The sequence below is a fragment of the Cryptomeria japonica genome, chromosome 8, assembly GCF_030272615.1.
Source record: "Cryptomeria japonica chromosome 8, Sugi_1.0, whole genome shotgun sequence".
Lineage (NCBI taxonomy): Eukaryota > Viridiplantae > Streptophyta > Pinopsida > Cupressales > Cupressaceae > Cryptomeria > Cryptomeria japonica.
In genome coordinates, this window is record NC_081412.1 from 47,702,677 (window position 1) to 47,718,838 (window position 16,162).

Consider the following 16,162-nt stretch of genomic DNA (forward strand, 5'->3'; position numbering starts at 1 on the left):
GATATGTTTTAGATAGGCAATGTTTATGAAAGAAAGACAACAAACCTCAACATACAAAGAAATAAGTTATACCAACACACATTTCAAGATACCAGGAAATGATGGATTTCATCAAAATGCATATATTTGGAAATGAAAACCAATGGATTGCACCAATACACAAAATGAATTACTAATTTAACATACGAGAAATTAGTAATAATAAATTATGAATACTTGTAAGACATACGAACTTCAATGCATTCTTCATTGTTCTCTTGAAAATACACAAGTTCAAAAGCATTGTGTGCACAAATGTAAAAACCAAAAGTTCTCCAGCATCTTCCCTTCCCTTCTGTAAGAGTCCCCCCTTTACAAATGAATTGGCCTTGTATTTATAGGCATCCTACAATAACTACCTTAATAACCAACTCACAACTACTTTATGATAACTAACTTAGGTAACCATTTAGGATAACTATCTTAAGAATAACTTCCTAAAAAGCCACTTGGGATAACCACTTTGTGTAACTACTTAGGAGAATCACTTAAAATAACTACCTAAGTTAATCACTTGGGATAACTACCCTCTTTGGAGACAAGTTAGCATTTCCCTAACTTTAACAAAAATGGATTTCGAATTTTAACTTCTGCAATGACGAGAGACATGGTAACTTTAATAACAAAACATCTTAAAATATATTAAATTTCAAGTTAGGATAACTTGAAATTTAACTTTACGACCATTTCATCATCAATTCTTTGTTTGTACTTTGGAATATAATGAACTTTAGTCATCTCTACTTATCACTAAAGATTTGAATTGGATCCCACTTCAAATTAAGCTCACAAGAACAACCTCTCAAATATTCATTATGTGTCACAACTTCCCCTTACATTATAGACTCTAGCAACTTTGGGCTCGCATTTCTCATTCTTATATGTCACCCTTCCTTTGAAATCTCTCAAGTTTGAAGACATGTTTTCTTAACATGTATACCATGGTATTATAGAATGGCTAATGTTTCAAGGAACCCATTCAACTGTGAGAAGATGTTGGAAAATGCTAGAGAGCATAGTTGTACATCCATTATTTGCACATTTGTATGAAATATTTCAGATCTCCTTTCATCGAATCTATTTCGCAGTCATCCTTTCATGTTTGATGGATAAAAATACTTCACTTCAGCACGGGCTCCAAGGATGTTGACATACGCTATATAATGAGCTTTATGATTACCAATTTTGCTTCCATGAGGGTTTTTTTAAATCTTTTTTCAACATTTCAATTGATACTCATGTAAAATCTGCATGCACCAAGACAACACGTCCACGCATAAACCGCAACCAATTGCATCTGCTCAATAATTTCTAAATATTTCTCAATGACTCTTTGTTCCCTTTATGCTACAGTCATTGCACTCCATGAGATGATATTCAAACCTTCATATGACTAGTCTATGCTTCCATGTCGTGCAAGTTGAGTTTGGCTTTGCTCCTCTTGGTTACATTTGCTAGAAAAGTTTTTAAAACCTTTATTGACAAACACATTCTATGTGTATTATACAACATATCGGGCTTAGAGACCACATTAAACTGAGTGAACTTTATGTACTAGGCATTCTTTAAAATAGTTTTTTGGCTTTGTGTTCACTCTTTTAGGCATGTGGTGGGATGACACCTCTATAAGACATTTTGTCAACAAGTCAGGTGCATTGTCTGTGTTTTTAGATTTTGTATTCACATCCACGGTTCACTACGTGCCTTGTTTACGGTTCCACATTTTGAATGCATGTCGACCAGCACATTTCCAACTATAATATTTGACAGGAGATATCCCTTCCATGAATGCATATTGCTGATGAATATTTGGCTTTGCACCGCCAACTGCATTTTCTGAAAACTTAACAAAGCCTTTTCAACAATATCTATTTTGTGAATATCTTGTGATCATAGCATTTCATTTCTCAAGATGACATTTTTCGAAGCATTCTGTCATATATTTAGGAGAAAAGTCTATACTTTAATATTTTGCAACTACAAACATCTCTCTCCTTGATTTTCCATCTCTTTGAGGGACTAGTTCAAACCGGTAGCTTAGTTTTTGATTCCATATTTTGTATAAATTGCTCCATGGTTGTTGCAACTGTAACATCTGAAAAAAAATCCTTTGGCATTTATGCTTTGATGGATGTGTAGAACTAATTCTGATACTTTCCACTATTGGCACGAGTGGTCTGTTGGTAAAGGTTGTGGAATTCGGTTACAAGCCTACGAACTGCATTTGCTTGACATTCTTAAAAACCTTTCTATGAATATGCACCTAATGCTTCGATAAAGTAGTTATTTGCAAGTAGTTATTATAACTACCTTCTCTTTGGCCTTGGAAAATAAATGAGAAACTCCCTTTGTCAGTGATTTGTGAAAGTTGGCCAAGTTGCTAATAAAGATGGATGATATAGTGACAAATTTTTAATCGATCTTTCTTTAGCTTATTGGCTATTTGTAAAAGTGCCACAAGTTGTCGATAAGGGACTCTTTTGGCATCATTAGTGGGCTCTTTCAAAACCAATTTCAAAGAAACAACTGATTCAATAAAGGCTTCATTGGTATTGTGAACGACTTCATTTTCATTGGTTATTTTGATAGCTTTGAAAACTATGCGGAAAGACCAATTACTATGCTTCTATAGTGACTTGAATGATATTACAAACTTACTCAAAGGCACTGAATAAGGTTATAACCACCCGCTATCATCAAGTTCTATGTTGATTCTTCAACTTTGATTAACTTCCTTACCATCTGAAACTCACCGTGCCTACCCATTCTTTCTTTTGTCATGAAGGGACAATGTTGGAGAACATAATTGAATTAGGCGTTACACCATAGTGTATCAATTTTCAAGTCCAATGATTTTTTTTATGATTTTCTATTAATCACACCATTTCTTCTTAGCATCTTCGATCAAAATAGATAGTGATTTCAATTTGAAATGAAAAGAGACTTGGCACTTGAGGATGATTTGGGATATAAAGAACTATCTCACATGGAATTTTACATGCCAAAAGTTTAATATTTTTCAAATTTAAAAACTGCACTAAAAGATTCTTATAGATGCATTTATACTATGATTATATGATGATTATGATGTAGTCCAATGATGTAGTTATGACATGAGTATGTTCCAATGATGAATTGATCGATGTATGTTACTTTAATGTGATGTCCATGATGTACAATCCTAAATGCATGAATGTTCTATACTTATGCTTTTATAATTTGATTTATATGATGGATATATGTATGGATGATCAATGTTTTATTATGATGTACTATGCTATATGATGGAGATGATGTATGAAATGGACTATTATGAGATAACTTTTGTGGATGTAGGATGTGATGTTATATGATATGTTTTTATCTATATGTCACGCAAATCTAACATGTGGTTTTGTAGGATGGATTCTAAATACAGGAGATGCCCCTAATATTTTTGGTGTAGAAACATACTCAGTCAATGAATGATAGACTGCTAGTAAGAAGGAGGTGGATAAGATGATCATTTGGCCAAAGACTAATCTTGTGAAGATGGATAGATACGAGATGTGAGAGTGATAATTTATTGTGTGTATCTAAGTGCTATTTTATCATTGATCTTATTATGGAAAGAAAATGCAACTATCCAAATATGAGCTAGACCCAAATAATCTATAATACCATTTATGAGGAAAATAAGCACTTATAGACAAAACAATGTCCACATTCACACTGGACTCATAGTTCCTCAATGATCATAAACAATCATATTTTAAGACAAGCCCTAGTAGTTACTAAAGAACAATATACAAGCAACAACCAAGTGATCATACCCCATCCTGAACACTCTAGTAAATGGACATCCTCAAGTAGTATAGGAAGCATGTCACAAAAAAATAAAAATAAAAATAAAAATCAAAGACCTAAACAAATAACCAATTAGATATTATTCCCTCATATGTTGCCATGCTTAGATTTGGTCTTGATAAAGGATATATGTTGTTAAAGGTTGTTTTATGCAAGAGGATTGTCATGCAAACTAAGTCTTGGTCTTGACAAAAGATTATTTGGTATTAAAAATGCTACAAAGGTTTGTCTAAAATATTTGAATCCTAAAAAATGGATGCTTTATTGTGAAAAAGGATGAGAATTTTTTTACTATGGAAGAGTGGCAGAAGTGATATTTTATTGCGGATTGTGATTGGATGAGAAGATAGAAAACGAGGTTCATCATAACATGTGGTATCCTGGATCCAATTCCAACACTAGGTCAAGGAGATGCCCCTAGTTAGGGATAGGACCTATTTATTATAAAGTAAAGATGCCAAAGGTTTTGTTATGGATGAATGATAAAAGATGATAAAAGGGACAATACAACAATAACAAGCCATGATGGGGGTGGAAGATTTATTATGAGGTGAAGGATAGTGGATGCATGATGGAATGACTAGGTAGAATCTTGAAGGAGGGAGGAGCAGAGTCCCTACTCATGGCATCATTTGCCCAATTTTCACCATGGTTCTTGCCCAAGGTATCACCAAAGTGATTTTCACCATAGGACAAATTTATTTCTCTTTATTTGTTTTCTATTTTTTTTTGTATTTTTTATATTTATTTATTTTTTGTATTTTTTGATATTTAAAGGGGTTCCCTGATGGGCTATATAAAACTTGTAAAGGTTCATGTTGTTGATAGGGTATTCAAGTGGTTCACCTTCAAAATTAGCCAACTGATAAGCTCCAAAGCCATAAATTATAATGATAACATAAGAGCTTAGCCAATTTGGTTTGAATTTGCCCTTCTTCTCTTAGTCTCATTGATTTCTCAAATTTTCTTGAAGGACCAAGTCGCCTATCTTAAAATTGAAAGATTTAACTTTGTGATTGTAATTGAGACACATGCATTATTGATATGCTCTAAGGTGATTTAAAGCATTTTGTCTATTCTCATCTAATATCTCTATATCTTTAAGTCTAGAGACTCGATATTCCTCATTGAAAATGAGATTGTGTAAGAATAATTGCAAGGATAGCAACTTGACCTCAAAAGGTAAGATGACATCGTATTCATAAAAAAGGAAATATGGAGTGGCACTTGTAGGTATGCAAAAAATTGTGTGATAGGCTTACAAGGCAAGGTTGAGTTAGATGTGATAATTATGATTAGCCTCATTGTGATGCAAGAGCATCCCCAATTCACAGCAATCTTGCATCAACCAAAAAAAATTTCTTTTTTGTTTGCAGTTTCAGTCTTCCTTTCTGTGTGTCCCAGTTTTGGCTCACTAGATCCTGTGGAGTTGGATTCTACTTGATCATCTTTCTTTCTTTCAAATCACATCTCATTTAGATCACTTTCTAGCAAGATAGTGCTATCGGTTTCCTTGATAGTTTCTTGTTACCGGTTGTTCCTTTGTTACCAGTTGCCTGAGACCTATTTTGGTGATCTATCAGAACCCATTCCAAAGCTTGTGGAGCCTTGGACATTGATCTCGATGTTTCTTGGCATGTGGTCGACCTTCTACATTTCATCCTTTAGATTTTCTGGAGGAATCTCTTAGCGAAGGCCGACCTTGTTCATTTTGCACATTAGGTCTTGTTCTTTGGGTTTTGATCCCTTTTGGGTTGACTGGATCCTTTGAATCGATATATATATATATTTGTAATCATTCTTTAGAATGCAATCAATTTAAGAAAATTATAATCAATCAGCGATAGACTATGCCTAGAAGATAGATCTTTCAATTCAAGGTCTCGGTTGCGACCTATTCTACCAGGCTTGTGTGTCAGTATGTTGTAACCCGGTTGTTATCAGTTGGATGTAATCAATTTTCATGCAATTAAAATATCTATTATGCATTGCCTCCATCATATCTTTGTGTTTTCATTGTGTTTACTCTTTTTGACCGGTCTAGACTAATCTCCTTGAGGTACCTCCTCACCGGTGATTGCTTCAAGTGGTATCAGAGCAAAGTTTCATTCCAGATGTTGCGTGTCCTGAATTTTGTTGTAGGGTGGCAGATTGCAGATCTGACCTACAATTGCAAAGGACTAATGTGAATCAATGGCACGAAGAGGAACTAGGAATGGTGGAGCGTGTGGGAATGCAGACCCTGATGTGATGGATATGTTGCAAGGAATAGCTGTCCGGTTAGAAGCCGTGGAGACAACCCAAAGAAGAGGCCGACATATTGAGGATGTGAATGAAGATGAAGGAGAAGAAGCCTCGGCAGAACAAGTGAACCTAATGGCAGTTGATCTAGATGAAGAAAGGTTTTTAAGGCTTTTGAGTAGGGAGAACACTAAACCTCATTTTACCCCACCGGAATATGATTGGGAGTTAGACTCAGATGACTTGATGGATTAGATCTCGGAGATGGAGAAGTATTTTAATTTTGAAAACACTGGAGAAGAGATGAAGGTGAAATATTCTTGTACCCGGTTGAAAGGTCATGCATCTCTTTCGTTGGAGCACTTCCAAGTTGATAGATAGACAAGAGGTAAATAAAATATTAAGACAAGGTAGGATGATTGCTAAGCTGAAATCACAGTTCTTCTCGGTGAATTATCAAGCGGATTTGTTCCAGAAATTGCAAATTATGAGGCATAAGGAATCTAGTGTGAAGGAGTACACCAAAGCATTTTACAAGTTGAACATCAGATCCAGACATGTTGATGATGAAGTTGAACAAATTGTAAGATATTTAAATAGATTGTGGATGTCTATATAAGATGAACTCGGTATGATCAAATTGGAGAGTGTTGAAGAGGCTTACTAGTATGCACTAAAGGCTAAAGAGAAATTGAACAAAATACATGAGTAGAGATAGAGAGGTAGAAGTGGAAGGTTTATCGGAGGAAGATTTCAAGGACGAAGAGGATACACCAGAGGAAGAGGAACTAGTATAGATCAAAACAAGGAAAAGCAAGTAAGCAAAGAAGGTAATTCATACCAGAAGGATGATAGAAATTTCTACTGGAGGAGAGAACTGGATGGTTATCGGAATGAGAACTTTGGAAGACAAGACAAGAGGACATTTCGAGGAACCTTTTTTAAATGTGGAGGATAATGACACCATGCATTTGAATGTAAGAAGATAGAGGTTACCATAAGAGTAGCAATAATGGATGAAAACCCTGTCAGATCAGACAATAAATTGGAAGATGGAGAACTATTGATGATAAGGAGAGCTTTTTGTCATATCGGAGGAGATGAAGAACCCTTGCAGAGGAAGAATTTGTTCAAGATTAGATGTAAGGTATTTGGTAAGTGTTGTAAAGTTGTTATTGATAGTGGTAGTTCAAATAATCTTGTTTCAAAAGAGATGGTGAATAAGTTGAAATTGGAGAGATTAAAACACCCTAAGCCTTATCAGATAGCATGGATTCAAGATGAACATAAGTTGTTAGTAAGTGAACAATGTTTAGTAAAATTGAAAATTTGGAATTATCATGATGAATTTTTGTGTGATATTATGCCTATGGATATTTGTCATCTTTTATTGGGAAGACCTTGGCAGTTTGATAGACACCCAATACCTGATGGGAGGAAGAATACATACATTATTGGGGCCAATGGGATGAAGCAAATTTTGTTACCTTTGGAGGAACTTTTGAAGAGTGAAGTCTGTACAAATACCACAATCTGAGGATGGTTTGAAGATGGACCCTAAGAAATTGAAAGCCATTATTGAGTGGCCTACATCAGCAAGCATTGGAGAGGTAAGATCATTTCATGGATTGGCTAGTTTTTACTGGAAGTTTACCAAAAATTTCAGTTCAGTTTGTAACCCTATGACTGGGAGCATGAGAGGAGATCAGAAGGAATTCAAGTGGAGCACTGGAGCAAACAAAATTTTTGAATTGTTGAAACAAAAAGTGACTGAGTGGCCTATGTTGGCTTTACCGGATTTCAATAAGGTATTTCAAGTGGATTGTGATGCAAGTGAAACAACAATAGGAGAAGTTTTGAGTCAAGAAGGGAGAGCAGTAGCATATTTTAGTGAGAAATTGAATGGTACCCGAAAGAGATATTCAATTTATGATCAGGAATTTTATGCCATAGTTCAAGTCTTGAAGAAATGGAGACATTACTTGTTGCCTAAGGAGTTTGTGTTGTATACAGATCATCAAGCTTTGCAGTATTTGAGCAGTCAGAGTAAGTTGAATCAGAGACATATGAGATGGGTAGAATTATTGCAGAGTTATGCCTTTGTGTTGAAGCATAGAAGTGGGAAATCTAACAAATTTGTTGATACATTGAGTAGGAGAAGGAATTTGCTGATAGAGATGAGAGTGATAGTATTAGGTTTTGAAGATTTAAAGACCTTGTATGATGAAGACCCGGATTTTGCAAAACCTTGGAAAGAATGTAGAGAACCGGTTATGGTTGATAGGAGCAAATGGTTGGATTGTTTCATTCATGATGGGATGTTATTCAACGGAGTTCATTTATGCATACCTAAGAGTTCCATGAGAGAGAACCTAATCAAAGAGAAACATAGTGGAGGTTTAGATGGACATTTTGGCATCGATAAAATAGTTGCATTGGTGAGTGAGAAGTATTTTTGGCCCCAAATTCATAAGGATGTTAAGAGATATGTGTAGAGTTCTAGAGTTTGTCAACTTGCAAAAGGTAGTAGTCAAAATGTGGGATTGTATAAACCTTTGACAGTACCAGTAAGACCTTGGGAGGATATAAGTATGGATTTTGTACTTGAATTGCCTAAGACACCGAGAGGGTATGATTCTATATTTGTGGTAGTGAATAGATTTTCAAAGATGGCTAATTTCAAACCTTGTAAGAAGACATCAGATGCATTACATGTAGCAGACCTATTTTTCAAGGAAGTGGTGAGATTGCATGGATTACCTAAGAGTATATTTCCAGACAGAGATACTAGTTTTGTTGGATATTTTTGGAGAACACTTTGGAAGAAGATGAAGATAGATTTGAAGTTCAGTTCTACTTTTCATCCATAGACTGATGGACAGAAAGAAATAGTTAACTGAAGTTTGGAAAACTTGTTGAGATGTTTAGTGGGAGATAAAACCGGAAGTTGGGATTTGATCCTTGCACAAGCAAAGTTTTCCTATAACAATTCAGTGAATAGAAGTATCAGAAAAATACCTTTTGAGATTGTTACCAGAGTACATCCTAGAAGAATAGAAGAATTGAGAGACATTAGCAATGAAGACTGAAAGAGTTCAAAAGTAGAAGAATTTGCATATCACATGGCAACATTGCATATTGAGTTAAACATCATTTGAAGGACATGAATAGAAAATATAAGGAGATGGCAAATGAGAAGAGGAGACATAAGGAATTTGAAGTTGGTGATAAAGGGATGGTATACTTGAGAAAAGAGAGATTCTCGGTTGGAACTTATAATAAGTTGCAGATGAAGAAGTCTGGACCCTATAAGATTTTGAGGAAGTTCAGTTCTTGAAATGCATATGAAGTAGGGCTATTGGATAGTCTATGTATTTCACCTATATTCAACATTGCAGATCTTCATGAGTACCATGAACTAGAATTCAGTGAAGATAGTGTTATAGACTTGGAGAAACAATTGCCCCAAAAGGAACCAGATTAGATTGAAGAGATTTTGGATAGTAGGATTGGGCGTAGTACCCAAAATAGTCAGTACAAAGAATATCTTGTGAAGTGGAAGGCAAACCAGTCGAAGATTCATCTTATATTTCTCAGGTAGAGATAGACTTCCTTGGTTTCCCTCTAACCCCAGCAAAGTGAGAGGCTCACTTTTTCATTAACCTTGGATGTCTGATGCAGGAGCATCCCTAGTTCACAACAATCTTGCATCAACCAAAAACATTTTCTTTTTTTTTTGTTTTTTGTTTGTAGTTTTGTTGTTCCTTTCTGTGTGTCCCGGTTTTGCCTCACTAGATCCTGTGGAGTTGGATTCTACTTAAAGGTTTTTCATTAACCTTGGATGTCTGATGCAGGAGCATCCCTAGTTCACAACAATCTTGCATCAACCAAAAACATTTTCTTTTTTTTTTGTTTTTTGTTTGTAGTTTTGTTGTTCCTTTCTGTGTGTCCCGGTTTTGCCTCACTAGATCCTGTGGAGTTGGATTCTACTTAAATACTTGATCATCTTTCTTTCTTTCAAACCACATCTCATTTGGATCACTTTCCAACATGATATTGCTATCGGTTTCCTTGACAATTTCTTGTTATAGGTTGTTCCTATGTTACCAATTGCTTAAGACCTATTCTGGTTATCTATCAAAACCCATTCCAAAGCTTGCAGAGCCTTTGGACGTTGATCTCTATGTTTCTTGGTGTGCGGTAACCTTCTATATTTCATCCTTTGGATTTTTGAAAGGCATCTCTTGGCAGAGGCCGACCTTGTTCATTTCGCATGTTAGGTCTTGTTCTTCGGGTTTTGATCCCTTTTGGGTTGACTGGATCCTTTGGATTGATATATACATTTGTAATCATGCTTTAGAATGCAATAAATTTAAGATCAATTAGAATCAATCAGAGATAGACTATGCCTAGAAGATAGATCTTTTGATTTAAGGTCCCAGTTTTGACCTATTCTACTTGGCCTGTGTGTCAGTATGTTGTAACCCAGTTGTTACTGGTTGGATGTAATCAATTTTCATGCAATAAAACTATCTATTCTACATTGCCTCCATCATATCTGTGTTTTTTTGTTGTGTTTACTCTTGCTGATTGGTCTAGACTGATCTCCTTGAGGTCCCTCCTCATCGGTGACTGCTTCACATTGATTGTATTCTTAAGGATTTTGAGACTAGGTTTATTGTAGACCTCTACTTGATGATTACCTTGGGGGAAGTATGGGGTGGAAAAGAAATGTTGGCTATGAAATTTATCATAAAGTTCACAAACATCCTAATTTTTGAAGGGGAACCCATTATTTGTGATGATGGGCATGGGAAAACTATACCAACATATGATGTAATTGAGGATAAATGTATCAATTTTCTTATTGATAACTTGTATGTTGAGAAAAAAATCAATCCACTTTTTCAAATACTAAGTGGTGGTGGTGATGAATTTTTGGCCATTAGAAGATGGAGGTTGAATCTTATCCATGAGATCATGTCCCCATTGACAAAAGTGTTGGTAATAATGATTATGTGTTGTCATTGATGTCAACACTATGCTCCAGTTGGATATGGTTCTTTCTCGGTTGGTTGCTGCTATCCCGACTGGACCTATCCAGGTTGGTTCCTGTTCCAGTTGGACTTGGTTTTGGCCTGATTTTGATCTAGTATGATCAGATCGTTGGTTTCATTTTTGGATAGTTATTCTGGATGGTTATATGCTTGTCATATTCAGTTAGTTCATGATTTGGTTCTTTGGAGCTATCACTTATGTTTTGGTTTACTGGTTGATATTCTTGGTATCGGTTGGCTTTACTAGTTGGTGATATTCGATGAAATAGTTAAGTGATTTTGGTTCAGCTTATAGAAATGGTTCCTAACATGCTAAAGGTGTTCTTTATCATGTCCTAATTATTTGGTGGCTTCGCATTGGCTGGCATGATGATTTTGTGATCCTATTTAGATCCGGTTGGTTATTCTGTGTTATTACACTAAGGGTTTTTACCGGTTGGTGAAACGTGTTGACATTGGTCTTAGCGGAATTTCCCATGGATATAATTGATTGGGAATTTGTATTAGGTCCACCCTATGTAATGTAAATCAAAATATTAGTTTGGTGGTATTGTGTGATGTAATTTTTGTAAATTATGGTTTATGGGTTTAGGGTTTAGCCAACCTTGTTATCAAGGTTGATGATTTGTATTTATAGGTGACTTATTCATATAATTTGGGTATGGTATGGAATGGTATGGTTATGTTTGTGCGCAAGTAAAATTCATCTTAATAACAAGTATTCAATTAGAAACAAAGGGAAATCATGAATCCCTATATATTCAAAGAATTCTAACAAACAAACAATGAAATAATGCACTATCAAACAAATAGGAATTAAAATCATTCAATAAAACTCCCCATTCCAAGATCACACATAGCTTCCATTGCTCTTCTCTTCTCTGTGGTATGATGGCTCTCAGATATTGCACTAGTAACCTACAAGTGACACAAAGATTCAAAGTTCGTGATTCTTGAAAATGGAGATTGGATGCTCAATTTATAAATTTTTGGAGAAGATTGATTGAAAGGTGGAACAAATTGATCAAGAGGTGGAACTCAAGTGAACTCACATGTTGATTGATAGTTGAATTGCTGACTTGGAGGTGAAACGAAATAGATGGAATAGATTAATTGAGTCAATTGATTGAGAAAAAGCTAACTGAAAGAAGAAAAAGAATGATTGAAGGAAATAAAGAGGATGACAAAGAGAACTAGAAGATGAAAATAGAGACTGGAGAGATAAATGATTTAATTAATTAATTTAGCATGTGTTTGCATTTAGACTTATATTTTCAATTAAATCTTTGCATGATGTTTATTCAAACAATTGAATTTATTTAAATTCAATTTAGTATTTGAATATATTTAGAACTTGACTTTGATTTTCAATTTGATTTTTGAAATCATACACATGTATTTGAATTTGGAAGAAATCAAAAGAAATAAGAAATTAAATGAAATTAGAATTTGGGGATTTGCAATTAGAAGAATTAATTAGCTAATTAAATAATTTAGAGAAACTATTTAATTATTTGGAAATTGAACTTAATTAAATAATAAAAATTATTTAATTTAAAGGATTAAATCATAATTAATTAAATAATTAATATTTAATTAATATTTAGCAGAGAGTTGAATGATTAGATGATTAGAGATAGAAATTGAGAATTAATTTATTTAAATAATAAAGATTATTTAAATTGGGGAATTAATTAGAATTAATTAAATAATAAATATTTAGAAAATGATTAAAATGATTAAATGATGAAAGAATAAGAAATAGAATAATTAGTAAGATGATGAGGAAATATGAAATTAGAAGAATATGATTAATTAACTTAATTAAAGAATTAAAGAATTATTTAACTAACTAGAGGAATAATTAGTACATGATCAATGAGACATTTTTAGGTGTCTACATTTGCCCCTCTTTGAGACAAAGTCGGAATGACATTGTTTCAAATAAATCCCAAAAATCTGCCCTAGTATGCCTTGGTACTGCTGTATAGTGTAAATATGCCCCCTCGGAAAAGGTGGTCGGAAAATTCAAAAATTGAGACCATGTTTTCGATACTAGTGTAATGAGCAAGCGTGTGAAATTTCTTGTCATTTTGAGATCGTTTGAGTAGGCTACAAGTTGTTTGAAGTTGGCAGGGACCATGGGCATCGAGGTGTCAAAAAAAAAAAACCCTAATTTTGAGCTATAAATAGAGATTTCAGGTTTTCATATGCTCATTTGGTATTTGGTAAATTCTTTGTTTTCTCTGTGAATTTTGTACTTGCTTGTGAATATTTGATTATCATGGCTAGTTATAGAGCTCGATTGCACCTGTCTGACCGAGTACGTTCATATCAGAGACCTCCTGGGACTGGTGGCATGGTATTTTTCCAAATTTTTCTTGATTTTTTTGCCTGTTTTTTCGGTTATTTCCAAAAAAATTCAGTGATCATTTTTTCCTTGCGTCATGCACTAGCATGTCATTTTTCATGCATTCGCATTAAGTGTACCGCAAATGCTTTAAATGCTATGCAATCACCTTAACTATTACGTATTAGTGTATAATGTGCCGCATTCATGCATATCATTACACATAAGTGTTTATTGTTACACATGCGCTCATGTCATTATGCATTGGCTTTTAATGTCACGCAAAAGCTATAAGTGTACCACATTAGTTATAACTATCATGCATTCATTGTATATGAAATGTTTTGTCATGCGTCTGAAAATATTTTAGTGTGAGATACAGGACTTGCAGATCAGTGGTCGATATGACATCCCTAGGGCCCGGTTGGATTATGATGACATGATTATTGCACTATGCAGTGTTGTTGGTGGTTTGTTGATACCTGATCAATGAGGTCACAAATTTCCAGTTGGATGGGGCAGAGTGCTCCATGATATGATTGTTGATCGATGAGTATATGCATGGGGTCCATGTCTATTGGCCATGTTGTATTATCAAATGCATGGGATTGTATATCTTGGATGTTAGTCTATCAGTTTTGATGTGACACTGCTCCAGACTTGGGCATGGGAGAATATTTCTATTTCGAGACCTGTCATTCATGTTGATTTGCAACATGGTGAGCCTTATACTTTTAGGTACACAGCAAGTATCAGACATAGGGGTTCGGGTAACACCTTGTACCGGAGGCATCAGTTTGACATTTTGCAGCATTTCATTTGGAGACCATACTTAGATTGCCCCGATTGGGCAAATGACATAGTGCACATGCCTTTCTACAGACGGTAGAGATATCTGATCGATAGGACTTTCGAGACCCAGTGGATTATTGATATGTATCTTCCAGGGTAGGTTTTGAGATAGTTTGGTGAGGTATAGGTGACACCAGTGGTTACCACTTTGTTTGTGTATCTCGAGAGGTATCTGATTGGGGTGTTTGTATTTAGCCACATGTTGCTTCTGTTGAGTTTTATTCTCTCCAGTCATTACTTTGGGGTTGGGATAGAGGTGCAGTGGATCCAGGGATGACACCGAAGTATGATGCATGGTTTGCTAAACACAGGGCGGTGCCACTTACTGATCCTGCTGTTCTGATTACAACACAATAGATTTTCCATCCTAGATAGTGGTTAAGGATAGACACAGGGGAGAGATTTGGTGGAGGAGGGGAGGGTGGAGTTGAGGGAGGAGGTGAGGGAGATGAGGGAGAGGATGTAGACATTGGTGGAGACACTGAGTCTATCAACAGTGGGGATACCAATGACTCTTCTGATTCATCGAGCAACGAGGATGGGGATGATGATGAGGATATGTCAGAGATCGAGGATGTTCCTATTGTAGAGGGTGGGAGAGGACAGGTGGGCATTGAAGACGATTTGCAACTTCTTAGAGCGCAGATCCAGAGTTTGGAGGAGGAGGTCGCTAGACGAGATGTTGAGCGGGATGCCTACTGTGCAGATTACGGTGCACTTGAGGCTAAGAGGGATCATCTCCAGAGGGAGAGAGATGAGGTAGTCTGGAGAGGTTAGATTACCATGGATACATTTAATAATATTTTTAGACCAGGTATAGATGCTCACAACCAGGCAGATAGGTATTTCACTACTGCATAGGAGGCTGTTGGTATTTTGGATGTGTTGCATTGGTTTTGTCACTGATGTCAACACTTGTCAATACTTATCAGCACTTGGAGATCTTTGGTTATGTTCACCAACAAGTCAGTGACTTATGCATAGTCACCAATATTTGGTTCACTGGCAGGTTATATTGTTCACCGACACTTGAAAAGACTTGGAGACTATTTGGTTATGTCGAAGACACTATTTGATCACTTGGTTTTGGCAATTTGGTTATTGATCTATTCGGGTTTGCATATTTGTTGTTACCGGCAAATAGGTCCAGGTTATGTACCGGCAAGCATATCTATTCCAGATCACCATGACACATTAGGAAGATGATTTATTATTATTGTAAATGCATTGAGCCGACATGATGCATCGGATATTGATTTATTTGTAATTGATTTTATTGTAATATATTTAGTGAGCTGACCTACTCAATTGGTCTTAGGTTATGGTATAAATGTAAGATCTCATTTGTGAGATTGATATGGGAATGTAAGTAAGTGTGAATAAGGTATATGCGAAAATAAGCAGAGCTATACATGCAAACATCATTTGAAGATTGAAGAAAGGTATTGAGAATATAATTAGAGCTTAACCAATACTGAATCCAGCATATGAAGATGCTATTTTGTGCAGTAAATTATCATTGAATTTAACCATCCAATTGTAGTCAGTGTGACTCTCATTTTGTGATTGAGTAGTGAGCTCTAGGCAGTTGGGCTTTCTGCATGTGCAGACTCCATATTGCACATACATACTATCTACAGTAGTATCATCTGCTTGTGGGTAAGGCTTCCCATCGTGGTTTTTCCCATTACAGGGTTTCCATGTACAAATATTTGTGTTATGTGTTGTGGATGTTATTGCCTTTTTATTTCATGCATTAATCTTTACCAATACTGTA